This window comes from Triticum urartu, chromosome 4A (assembly GCF_056163025.1).
Source record: "Triticum urartu cultivar PI428250 chromosome 4A, HENAU_Tu73, whole genome shotgun sequence".
Taxonomy (NCBI): domain Eukaryota; kingdom Viridiplantae; phylum Streptophyta; class Magnoliopsida; order Poales; family Poaceae; genus Triticum; species Triticum urartu.
Window position 1 is genome coordinate 542,124,038 of NC_141876.1, and position 12,948 is coordinate 542,136,985.

General features: G+C 43.3%; 1 pseudogene; it reads right to left on the reverse strand.

Annotated features, from left to right (window-relative positions):
- LOC147976497 (ATPase 10, plasma membrane-type-like) overlaps positions 1 to 12,948 on the reverse strand; it is a 155,100-nt pseudogene that overhangs the window by 11,122 nt on the left and 131,030 nt on the right.

Below are 12,948 nucleotides of genomic sequence, written 5' to 3' on the forward strand. Positions count from 1 at the left end.
GGAGGAATCATTATTTTGCGTGTAATAAGGAGGCATTTCCTTGCGTGCGGCAGTGGACCCAGCTGTCAGCCTCTCCACGTACAGTCCACTTCTGATGGATGTCGTTCATTGACCATGTTGACCAGACCGCGCCGAGAGCACCAGGGCGGTGGACGATGGCGAGGCCTAGGAAGGGAACGACACAGAGCCAGGGAAGACTCGGCAGTTGTTTCACACACGGAGGAGTACGAGAGTTTACTGGTTCGTCTGCCGTCCCCGGAGAATAATAGTAGGTGTGGGTGAGTAGAGGGATGGCTAGGCCAGTGATAGAAGTATGGTGGGGCGGTGAGGCCTGCGCGGTAGCATAGCCGGCCGTGGGAGGAGGGAGCAGGCAGTCCCGCCGACGCTTGTTTGAGCGGTTGGAGCAGGAAAAGCGGAGATTGGAGAAGCACGACAGCCATTGGATGGACATCCAACAGTCACTGCTCTCGTGTGCATTATTTCTAATAATGTACAACCCATTTGCTAATTCTTAAGAATTTTTTGTAGCCCATCTTCTTTTTGTTAGCATTAACACCCCATATTGTGGTCACGGTTAAAAAGTATACGAATTTTTGCATATTTCGGTGCGGTCCACTATTTTTAATCCCGAAATATCGATTCACATTCAAACTATTTTGAAAAATAATTTATATAAATATAAATCCAAATAATTGTCCACACATAAAAATCAATGGAATTTAAAATCTTGTAATGAAAAAAATTGAAACTAATTCCCAGTTTGATGTGTTTTAAAAATGTACAGCCCATTTCTGGGCAAACCGAATGAAACTCTCCTCATCTTGAAAGATTTGCAGCCCAGCATGGCTGATAAAGCAAATAGGCCTCGTTTGGGTAATTTTTTTAAATAGAACTAGGCTAGCCATTTTCAGCAAGAAAAAAACACAACTGGGCTCATGATGTGGTAAACATAAATAAAACCCTGGCTAGACGGGCCACATCCCTCGCACAGCCCCATTGTTACCTTGATCCGTCGCTAAAACTAGTATAAATAACAACTGCTTGTTCCTAAAAAAACTGCGCTACCTGCTGGGTCCCTGGTGTCAGCCGCTCGTAGTGTAATTCTCTCGTTTATTGACTACGTTGACAATGGCGTGAGCCCCAGATGTCCAACCATTAGGAGGAACCATATTTTTGGGCTTGTAATATAGAGGCACTTGCTTGCGTACTGCCATGACGCTGGTGGGTCCCTGAAGGAAATATGCCCTAGAGGCAATAATAAAGTTATTATTTATTTCCTTATATCATGATAACAGTTTATTATTCATGCTAGAATTGTATTAACCGGAAACATAATACATGTGTGAATACATAGACAAACAGAGTGTCACTAGTATGCCTCTACTTGACTAGCTCGTTAATCAAAGATGGTTATGTTTCCTAACCATGGATAAAGAGTTTTCATTTGATTAACGGGATCACATCATTAGTTGAATGATCTGATTGACATGACCCATTCCATTAGCTTAGCACCCGATCGTTTAGTATGTTGCTATTGCTTTCTTCATGACTTATACATGTTCCTATGACTATGAGATTATGCAACTCCCGTTTGCCGGAGGAACACTTTGTGTGCTACCAAACGTCACAACGTAACTGGGTGATTATAAAGGAGCTCTACAGGTGTCTCCAAAGGTACATGTTGGGTTGGCGTATTTCGAGATTAGGATTTGTCACTCCGATTGTCGGAGAGGTATCTCTGGGCCCTCTCGGTAATGCACATCACTGAAGCCTTGCAAGCATTGCAACTAATGAGTTAGTCGCGGGATGATGTATTACGGAACGAGTAAAGAGACTTGCCGGTAATGAGATTGAACTAGGTATTGGATATTGACGATCGAATCTTGGGCAAGTAACATACCGATGACAAAAGGAACAACGTATGTTGTTATGCGGTCTGACCGATAAAAGATCTTCGTAGAATATGTAGGAGCCAATATGAGCATCCAGGTTCCGCTATTGGTTATTGACCGGAGACGTGTCTCGGTCATGTCTACATTGTTCTCGAACCCGTAGGGTCCGCACGCTTAAGGTTACGATGACAGTTATATTATGAGTTTATACATTTTGATGTACCGAAGTTTGTTCGGAGTCCCGGATGTGATCACGGACATGACGAGGAGTCTCGAAATGGTCGAGACATAAAGATTGATATATTGGAAGCCTATGTTTGGATATCGGAAGTGTTCCGGGTGAAATCGGGATTTTACCGGAGTACCGTGAGGTTACCAGAACCCCCCGGGAGGTATATGGGCCTTAGTGGAAGATAGGAGAGGTGGCCATAGATGGGCCGCGCGCCCCTCCCCCTTGGTCCGAATAGGACAAGGAGAGAGGGCGGCCCCCCTTCCTCCTCTCTCTCCTCTTCCCCCCCCTCCGCGAATCCTATTCCAACTAGGAAAGGGGGTGAGTCCTACTCCCAGAAGGAGTAGGACTCCTCCTGGCGCGCCACCTCTTGGCCGGCCAGCCCCCCTTTGAGCCTTTATATACAGAGGCACGGGGCACCCCTAGAGACACAAGTTGATCCACGTGATCATATTCTTAGCCGTGTGCAGTGCCCCCTTCCACCATAGTCCTCGATAATATTGTAGCGGTGCTTAGGCGAAGCCCTGCGACGGTAGTACATCAAGATCGTCACCTGAAAGCACAAGTGCTCCCTAGGTGGTTTTGATAATTGATAACAACATATCTCTTGTTGGACTAACATTTCGATCTAGCATGTTTCAGATAAGTTCAACAATGGAGTGGCATGGACTAAAGGTTGTGGGAACTCCTTCAAGATGCTAAGGACAAAGGATTGGCTAAAGATTCAAGCTCAAGACTCTTCATTTTATATTTTAGTGATCCAAGATCACATTGAGTCCTTAGGAAAAGCCAATACTATCAAGGAGGGATGAGGTGTTGCTTAATGAGCCTCTTGCTTCATGTGCTTAGTGATATGCTCCAAAACCCTCAACTACTTTCCCATATCCACATATGACCTAAACCCTAAGCCAAACTCGGTCCTACCGATTCTTCCTATCCGGCGCCACCGAGTTTCACTTGTCATTAGCCACTGCCAAACCCTAGCAATTCGGTTCTACCGATAAGGATCTCGGTCTCACCGAGATGGGGTTGCAAACTCTCTGTTTCCCTTTTGTAACTTTTCGGTCTTACCGAAAGAGCGAATCGGTCCCACCGAGATTGCAATGTAAACTCAGTGTTTCCCCTTTGTAACTTTTCGGTCTCACCGAGTTCCACTCAGTCTCACCGAAAGAGCAAATCGGTCCCACCGAGTTTGCCTGACCAACTCTCTAGTTAGCTAATTACCAAATTCGGTCTCACCGAGTTTGTGTAATCGGTCTCACTGAGATTACGTTATGCCCAAACCCTAACCATATCGGTCCTACCGAGTTGCATGTCAGTCCCACCGAAAATCTCTAACGGTCACTAGGTTTGCATTTTCGGTCCGACCGAGTTTATTAATTCGGTCCCACCGAGATTGGAAAACTATGTAACGGTTGGATTTTGTGTGGAGGCTATATATACCCCTCCACCTCCTTCTCATTCAATGAGAGAGCCATCAGAACACACACACCATTCCAACTCATATGTTCTGAGAGAGAACCACCTACTCATGTGTTGAGACCAAGATATTCCATTCCTACCATATGAATCTTGATCTCTAGCCTTCCCAAGTTGCTTTCCACTCAAATCTTCTTTCCACCAAATCCAAATCCTATGAGAGAGAGTTGAGTGTTGGGGAGACTATCATTTGAAGCACAAGAGCAAGGAATTCATTACCTACACACCATTTGTTACTTCTTGGAGAGTGGTGTCTCCTAGATTGGCTAGGTGTCACTTGGGAGCCTCCGACAAGATTGTGGAGTTGAACCAAGGAGTTTGTAAGGGCAAGGAGATCGCCTACTTCGTGAAGATCTACCGCTAGTGAGGCAAGTCCTGTGTGGGCGATGGCCATGGTGGGATAGACAAGGTTGCTTCTTCGTGGACCCTTTGTGGGTGGTTGCTTCTTCGTGGACCCTTCGTGGGTGGAGCCCTGTGTGGACTCGCGCAACCGTTACCCTTGGGTGGAGCCCTGTGTGGACTCGCGCAACCGTTACCCTTCGTGGGTTGAAGTCTCTATCAACGTGGATGTAGGATAGCACCACCTATCCGAACCATGGGAAAAACATCCGTGTCTCCAATTGCGTTTGAATTCTCCAAACCCTTCTCTTTACATTCTTGCAAGTTGCATGCTTTACATTCCGCTGCTCATATACTCTTTGCATGCTTGCTTGATATGTATTGTGTGTGTTGAAATTGTGCCTAAACTCCACTTAAACCGAAAAAGCTTAAAAATTGCAACTTTAGCACTAAGTGTCTAATCACCCCCCCTCTAGACACATCTACTTCTTGATCCTACAAGTGGTATCAGAGCTTTGGTCTCCATTGCCTTGGTTTAATCACCATTGGAGGAAGATGGATGTGTCTACATTAGGGAGTCTTAGACATAGAGTGCCTATTCTTGAGGGAGAGTATTTTCATGAGTGGAAAAATGAGATGCTTGTAATCTTCAATCAATATCATTTGAACAAGTATATTGCTAGCCCTTGTGCACCCCATATTGATCCCTTGCATCCTACCCTAGATGAAGATATTGACATGATTCGCAATCTTAGAACTATTGAGCTCATCATTAGAGGATTGCCCAAAAATTTGATTGCTAGTTTGCCTACTCACAATTGTGCCTATACCATATGGAAATTTCTTGAGGAACGATTTCCCGATTATTCCTTGAAAACTTTGGATGAAATTCTCCATAAATCTATTGCCTTGAGTAAGATGAACTCTAGTGATCCTAGTTTTGGTAAATGTCTTTTTGAACTTGCCAATCTTAAGCATGCTAAAGGAGATGTTGGAATCATTAATGATATCATACTCAAAGCTATAAGAATTCATAAAAGTGACCACTTTGATGATCATTTATCTGATGAATTACCCTCTCTAGGAAATGATGAATCACAAGATCATGATGAACATGAATATTATGATGATGATGATGATAGTGAATTCGATCTTGATGATGCAATGAGACATTTTGGTCTTATGGCAAATCTTCGGGGACATGAATCAGGAGGAAAGGAATGGGTTCTTGATAGTGGATGTACTGATCATATGACCGGAGATGAAGAGATGTTTCGTGAGCTTGCTGAAAATGACGGCCCTCGAAAATATGTCACCTTTGGTGATAATTCAAAGGGTAAAGTGGTTGGCCTTGGTAAGGTGGCCATCTCACATGATAGTTCCATTCAAAATGTCATGCTCGTTGAATCTCTTGGCTACAACTTACTTTCAGTATCTAGACTTGCTGATTTCGGTTTGAATGTCCTATTTACTGAGGTAGATTGCCAAGTATTTCGTCGAGACAATCATAAAATGGTCTTTACGGGTATGCGTAGAGGTGATCTTTACATTGTCGATTTCTCTAAAAAGGCACAACCTAAAACTTGCTTTGTTGCTAAATCCTCAAAAGGTTGGTTGTGGCATAGACGACTAGGTCACGTTGGCATGAGAAACCTTGACAAGCTTATTAAAGGAAATCATATCCTTGGAGTCAACGATGTCATATTTGATAAAGATAGACTTTGCAGTGCTTGTCAAGCAGGTAAACAGGTTGGAGGAAGACATCCCGTGAAGAACATCATGACCACAAGGAGGCCACTCGAGCTACTTCACATGGATCTTTTTGGTCCCAACGCCTACAAGAGTCTCGGTGGAAATTCTTTTGGTCTAGTTATAGTTGATGACTTCTCAAGATTTACGTGGGTGTTCTTTCTTAATGACAAGTCACAGGTCCAGAAGATCTTCAGAAACTTCGCTAGGAAAGCCCAAAATCAGTTTGATGTGAAGATCAAGAAGGTTTGGAGTGACAACGGAACGGAGTTCAAGAACGCAAATGTGGACACCTTTCTTGACGAAGAAGGGATTTCACACGAGTTCTCGGCTACGTACACACCTCAACAAAATGGAGTTGTTGAGAGGAAGAACTGGACGCTCATCGAAATGGCAAGAACGATGCTTGATGAATACAAGACGCCAAAGCACTTTTGGGCAGAAGCGGTTGAGACAGCTTGTCACGCAACAAATCGCTTATATCTTCACAAGCTACTCGGCAAGACGGCATACGAGCTCCTCACCGGTAACAAGCCTCAAGTTGGATACTTTCGAGTATTCGGCTCAAAGTGCTACATTCTTGATAAGCATCGTCGTTCAAAGTTTGCTCCTAAATCTCATGAAGGTTTTCTACTTGGTTATGGATCAAACTCTCACACTTACCGTGTCTACAACAATTTCACCCGAAAGGTTGAAGAGACGGTAGATGTGAAGTTTGATGAATCTAATCGCTCGCAAGTAGAGCAATTGCCAATTGATGTAGGAGACAAAGACCCTTCAGAAGCAATTCAAGACTTGTCCATTGGCAAAATTCGTCCAACGGAGGTGAAGGAGAGTACTTCATCCGTCCAAGTGGAAGCTTCTACTTCACGACAAGGTGAACCAAGAATCGACACGGAAGCATCCACAAGTGGGACACATCAAGATGAAGAAAACGAGGAAATACGTCAAGACGAACATCAACAAACTCCTTCTCCACCACGACAAGAGAACGACGACGTCAACAATGAAGAAGGCCAAGAAGAAGAACAAGATGAAGAAGATGCTCAACGAAGACCCAAGCAAAAGCTCTCACGAGTTCGAGCAAGAATTGCCAAAGATCATCCCGTCGAGCAAATCCTCAATGATATACAATCCGGGAGAATCACTCGCTCAAAAACTCGTTTAGCTAACTTTTGTGAAAACTATTCATTCATCTCTAGCATTGAACCTATGAAGGTTGAAGAAGCATTGGAAGATCCAGATTGGATAAACGCTATGCATGAAGAGCTACATAATTTTGAGAGAAACCAAGTTTGGACATTGGTCGAGAAGCCCGACAACAACCACAACATCATTGGTACCAAATGGGTGTTTCGCAACAAGCAAGATGAAGATGGACAAGTGGTTCGCAACAAAGCACGTCTCGTCGCCCAAGGATACACACAAGTCAAAGGTATGGACTATGGTGAGACGTATGCTCCCATTGCTAGACTTGAGTCCATTCGCATCTTACTTGCCTATGCTAATCACCATAATATCACCTTGTACCAAATGGACATTAAAAGTGCTTTTCTAAATGGTGAAATAGAGGAGGAAGTTTATGTCAAACAACCTCCCGGCTTTATCAATCCTAAGAAACCAAATCATGTTTACAAACTTCACAAAGCTCTTTATGGTCTTAAACAAGCTCCTAGAGCATGGTATAAATGCTTGACCAAATTCCTTACTACAAGTGGTTTTGAAATTGGTAAAATTGATTCTACTCATTTTACTAAAAGGGTCAATGGAGAACTATTCGTATGCCAAATTTATGTTGATGATATCATATTTGGTTCAACTAACCCTCTCTTTAGTGAAAAGTTTGGAAAGCTAATGTCAGAGAAGTTTGAGATGTCTATGATGAGTGAACTCAAATTCTTTCTCGGGTTGCAAATCAAGCAAACTAAGGAAGGTACATTTGTCTCTCAAACAAAGTACACCAAGGACTTATTCAAGAAGTTCAATATGCAAGAATGCAAAGGTATGTCTACACCCATGCCTACTAGTGGACATAATGATTTAACCAAAGATGGTGAACCGGTTGATCAAAAGGTTTATCGCTCTATGATTGGTTCATTGTTATACCTATGTGCTTCACGTCCCGATATTATGCTAAGTGTGTGCATGTGTGCATGATATCAAGCTGCTCCTAAAGATTGTCATCTTAAGGTTGTGAAAAGGATAGTGAGATACTTAATCCATACACCAAATTTTGGCATTTGGTATCCTAAGAGGTCTTCTTTCGAGCTTGTTGGCTATTCCGACTCGGATTATGCCGGAGACAAGGTTGATAGAAAGTCCACTTCGGGTACTTGTCAATTTCTTGGTAGATCTCTTGTGTCTTGGTCTTCCAAGAAACAAAACTCGGTATCCTTATCCACCGCCGAAGCGGAATACATTGCCGCTGGTTCATGTTGTGCTCAATTACTTTGGATGACCCAAACTCTTAAAGATTACGGGATTTATGTGAAACATGTTCCACTGCTTTGTGACAATGAAAGTGCTATCAAAATTGGTCATAATCCCGTACAACATTCTCGAACTAAGCATATTGAAGTTCGTCATCATTTCATTCGAGATCATGTTGCTAAGGGTGACATCAATCTTAAGCATGTCCGCACCGATAAGCAATTAGCGGATATATTCACTAAACCGCTTGATGAGAAAGTGTTTTGCAGGTTGAGAGGAGAATTGAACATCATTGATGCTTTGAACTTGGAGTAGAAACTCCACTGGATACATGCAAGACATGAGCTTATGACTAATCCATGATATATCTCTTATGATAACTATCCTATGTCTTGGATATATTTGCACCTTGCATGTTGTCTAACCCATGTAGGTGCTTGGTTGAATCTAATTCCATGAGATTGCGACTCACTCATATCTTGAGCAATCTCTACATCACCAAGACTCTATACAATAGTGGTTGAAGACAAGGAAGCACAAAACCATTCAAACATATCCTTTGACAAACTCTATATTAAGCTTCATGATTGTCATTTTTGGATGCACAAGTGCTTTTCCTTGCAAGAACTAACCCATGTAGGTAGATGAACTCAAACTCCAAATGGCGCTCCCAACTCTCGATGAGCTACATCAACCTTGAGCACCCACACAAGTTCAACTACATGAGCAAGAACCACATCACCACCCAAGGTATGTTATTCCATCTTAGAGAAGCTTTACTCCAAGACATGAGTCAAAGCAACTCAACAAGATGTGAATACATCAAAATGCTTAAATGAAAAATGGTAACCCCATTTTGAGCTTAAATGATGAGTATGACCTACGATCAAGTGTTCTCACTTGACTCCTAAGTCAATATACATAGGTGACTATGTCACCGCCCAATTCTAGATGAAGTTCTCTTGTGTTCTTTTCTGAGTTATTGCATTTGTCCCTTGCATATTTGTCTCTTTCTTTTTCAAAAAAAACTTCATCTAGAAACTTTCACTCTTTTCTCTTTGTTTTTGTTCTGCATATTTCTGCATCAAATTCCTTGCAAATCTTTCAGCTAATTCATTGCAAATCTTTGTGAGATCTTACTTGACTAGTGAGCTGAGGTGACAAGTGTTTTTCTCTGTGATGAACTCGGTTTCACCGAATTGCCATTTTCGGTCCAACCGAATCCCTTCGGTACTACCGAAACATGCCACTCGGTGCCACCGATTTTGCAACAGGAAAAATAGTTTGCCACATATTCTATATTTCTTCTGATCCAGCTCCACTCAATGAATCTTGTCCTCCACAAGCATCACAGTTTTATTCCCTTCTTTGTACTGAATCTCAAGGACCAAACCTATTCGATGGATTCCAGGAAAAACCTTCTTGGAAATTGATGTCAAAGGGGGAGAGAAAGATCACATCAAAGCTTATCATCAGGGAGAGAGAGAGATCACATCAAAAGCTTATCACCTACAAAGGAGAGAAAGTACTAAGGGGGAGAGAATACTCAAGGATCCCATATATTAAGGGGGAGAAAGAAATCCCCAAAGGGGGAGAGAACACTCAAGGATCCCAGATGCTTGATGTTCAAGAGGAGAGATGCCACATGTCTCTTTGGGGGGAAAGACATGTTTTGAATTTAGTTCTATTCATATCTTTCAGCTCTGATTTTCTGTTTCCTATCTTCTCCCAATATCCCATGTCAGATTCAGGGGGAGCAAGACACCTAAGGAAAAGAAATCAGTCAAATTCATTGCATATCTTTATTCTTGGGGACATGTTGAATTCTATGTGGTACCTTGTACTCACTCTCTACATGTCATCCCAGTCTTGGTATTCTTGTGGTTTCTTTTGTTTGCTCTGGCTAGTGGATATACCTGTGTTATCTAACCTTGTTTGTGCAGGTTCATTCCATCCTAAGCCAACTCAAGACCACAAGGTAAGTATATGCATCAAAATCATGAGTATGAGGAGTTCTTGCTTATGTACATACTGTTTGCAAGAAGGACTCATGAGCATGAAGGTATTTTCCTTGATAATCTTATGCTCTGATGCATATGGCCAAGATGCATGTAACACTTTGCCTACTCTGTCATGGTTATGCTCTCACATGACTCTCTATTTCACATTTACATGAGTGCATACATGAAGGGGGAGCCTATGCTTGTTACATGTCCTTCCAAAGCTTTACTTGCTGTTCTTTATATCTTTATCCAAAGCTTTGATGTATGTTGCCATCAATTACCAAAAAGGGGGAGATTGAAAGCACAAGTGCTCCCTAGGTGGTTTTGATAATTGATAACAACATATCTCTTGTTGGACTAACATTTCGATCTAGCATGTTTCAGATAAGTTCAACAATGGAGTGTCATGGACTAAAGGTTGTGGGAACTCCTTCAAGATGCTAAGGACAAAGGATTGGCTAAAGCTTCAAGCTCAAGACTCTTCATTTTATATTTTAGTGATCCAAGATCACATTGAGTCTTTAGGAAAAGCCAATACTATCAAGGAGGGATGAGGTGTTGCTTAATGAGCCTCTTGCTTCATGTGCTTAGTGATATGCTCCAAAACCCTCAACTACTTTCCCATATCCACATATGACCTAAACCCTAAGCCAAACTCGGTCCTACCGATTCTTCCTATCTGGCGCCACCGAGTTTCACTTGTCATTAGCCACTACCAAACCCTAGCAATTCGGTTCTACCGATAAGGATCTCGGTCTCACCGAGATGGGGTTGCAAACTCTCTATTTCCCTTTCGTAACTTTTCGGTCTTACCGAAAGAGCGAATCGGTCCCACCGAGATTGCAATGTAAACTCAGTGTTTCCCCTTTGTAACTTTTCGGTCTCACCGAGTTCCACTCGGTCTCACCGAAAGAGCAAATCGGTCCCACCGAGTTTGCCTGACCAACTCTCTGGTTAGCTAATTACCAAATTCGGTCTCACCGAGTTTGTGTAATTGGTCTCACCGAGATTACGTTATGCCCAAACCCTAACCATATCGGTCCTACCGAGTTGCATGTCAGTCCCACCGAAAATCTCTAACGGTCACTAGGTTTGCATTTTCGGTCCGACTGAGTTTATTAATTCGGTCCCACCGAGATTGGAAAACCGTGTAACGGTTGGATTTTGTGTGGAGGCTATATATACCCCTCCACCTCCTTCTCATTCGATGAGAGAGCCATCAGAACACACACACCATTTCAACTCATATGTTCTGAGAGAGAACCACCTACTCATGTGTTGAGACCAAGATATTCCATTCCTACCATATGAATCTTGATCTCTAGCCTTCCCAAGTTGCTTTCCACTCAAATATTCTTTCCACCAAATCCAAATCCTATGAGAGAGAGTTGAGTGTTGGGGAGACTATCATTTGAAGCACAAGAGCAAGGAGTTCATTACCTACACACCATTTGTTACTTCTTGGAGAGTGGTGTCTCCTAGATTGGCTAGGTGTCACTTGGGAGCCTCCAACAAGATTGTGGAGTTGAACCAAGGAGTTTGTAAGGGCAAGGAGATCGCCTACTTCGTGAAGATCTACCGCTAGTGAGGCAAGTCCTGTGTGGGCGATGGCCATGGTGGGATAGACAAGGTTGCTTCTTCGTGGACCCTTTGTGGGTGGTTGCTTCTTTGTGGACCCTTTGTGGGTGGAGCCCTGTGTGGACTCGCGCAACCGTTACCCTTGGGTGGAGCCCTGTGTGGACTCGCGCAACCGTTACCCTTCGTGGGTTGAAGTCTCCATCAACGTGGATGTAGGATAGCACCACCTATCCGAACCACGGGAAAAACATCCGTGTCTCAATTGCGTTTGAATTCTCCAAACCCTTCTCTTTACATTCTTGCAAGTTGCATGCTTTACATTCCGCTGCTCATATACTCTTTGCATGCTTGCTTGATATGTATTGTGTGTGTTGAAATTGTGCCTAAACTCCACTTAAACCGGAAAAGCTTAAAAATTGCAACTTTAGCACTAAGTGTCTAATCACCCCCCCTCTAGACACATCTACTTCTTGATCCTACATCACCACGCCGTCGTGCTGACGGAACTCTTCCCCGACACTTTGCTGGATCGGAGTCCGGGGATCGTCATCGAGCTGAACGTGTGCTAGAACTCGGAGGTGCCGTAGTTTCGGTGCTTGATCGGTCGGGCCGTGGAGACGTATGACTACATCAACCAAGTTAACGCTTCCGTTGTCGATCTACAAGGGTACGTAGATCACACTCTCCCCCTCTCGTTGCTATGCATCACCATGGTCTTGCGTGTGCGTAGGAATTTTTTTGAAATTACTACGAAACCCAACAGTGGCATCTGAGCCTAGGTTTTATGTGTTGATGTTATATGCACGAGTAGAACACAAGTGAGTTGTGGGCGATATAAGTCATACTGCTTACCAGCATGTCATACTTTGGTTCGGCGGTATTGTTGGACGAAGCGGCCCGGACCGACATTACGCGTACGCTTACGCGAGACCGGTTCTCCCGACGTGCTTTGCACAAAGGTGGCTAGCGGGTGACAGTTTCTCCAACTTTAGTTGAACCGAGTGTGGCTACGCCCGGTCCTTGCGAAGGTTAAAACAGCACCAACTTGACAAACTATCGTTGTGGTTTTGATGCATAGGTAAGATTGGTTCTTGCTTAAGCCCGTAGAAGCCACGTAAAACTTGCAACAACAAAGTAGAGGACGTCTAACTTGTTTTTGTAGGGCATGTTGTGATGTGATATGGTCAAGACATGATGCTAAATTTTATTGTATGAGATGATCATGTTTTGTAACCGAGTTATCGGCAAC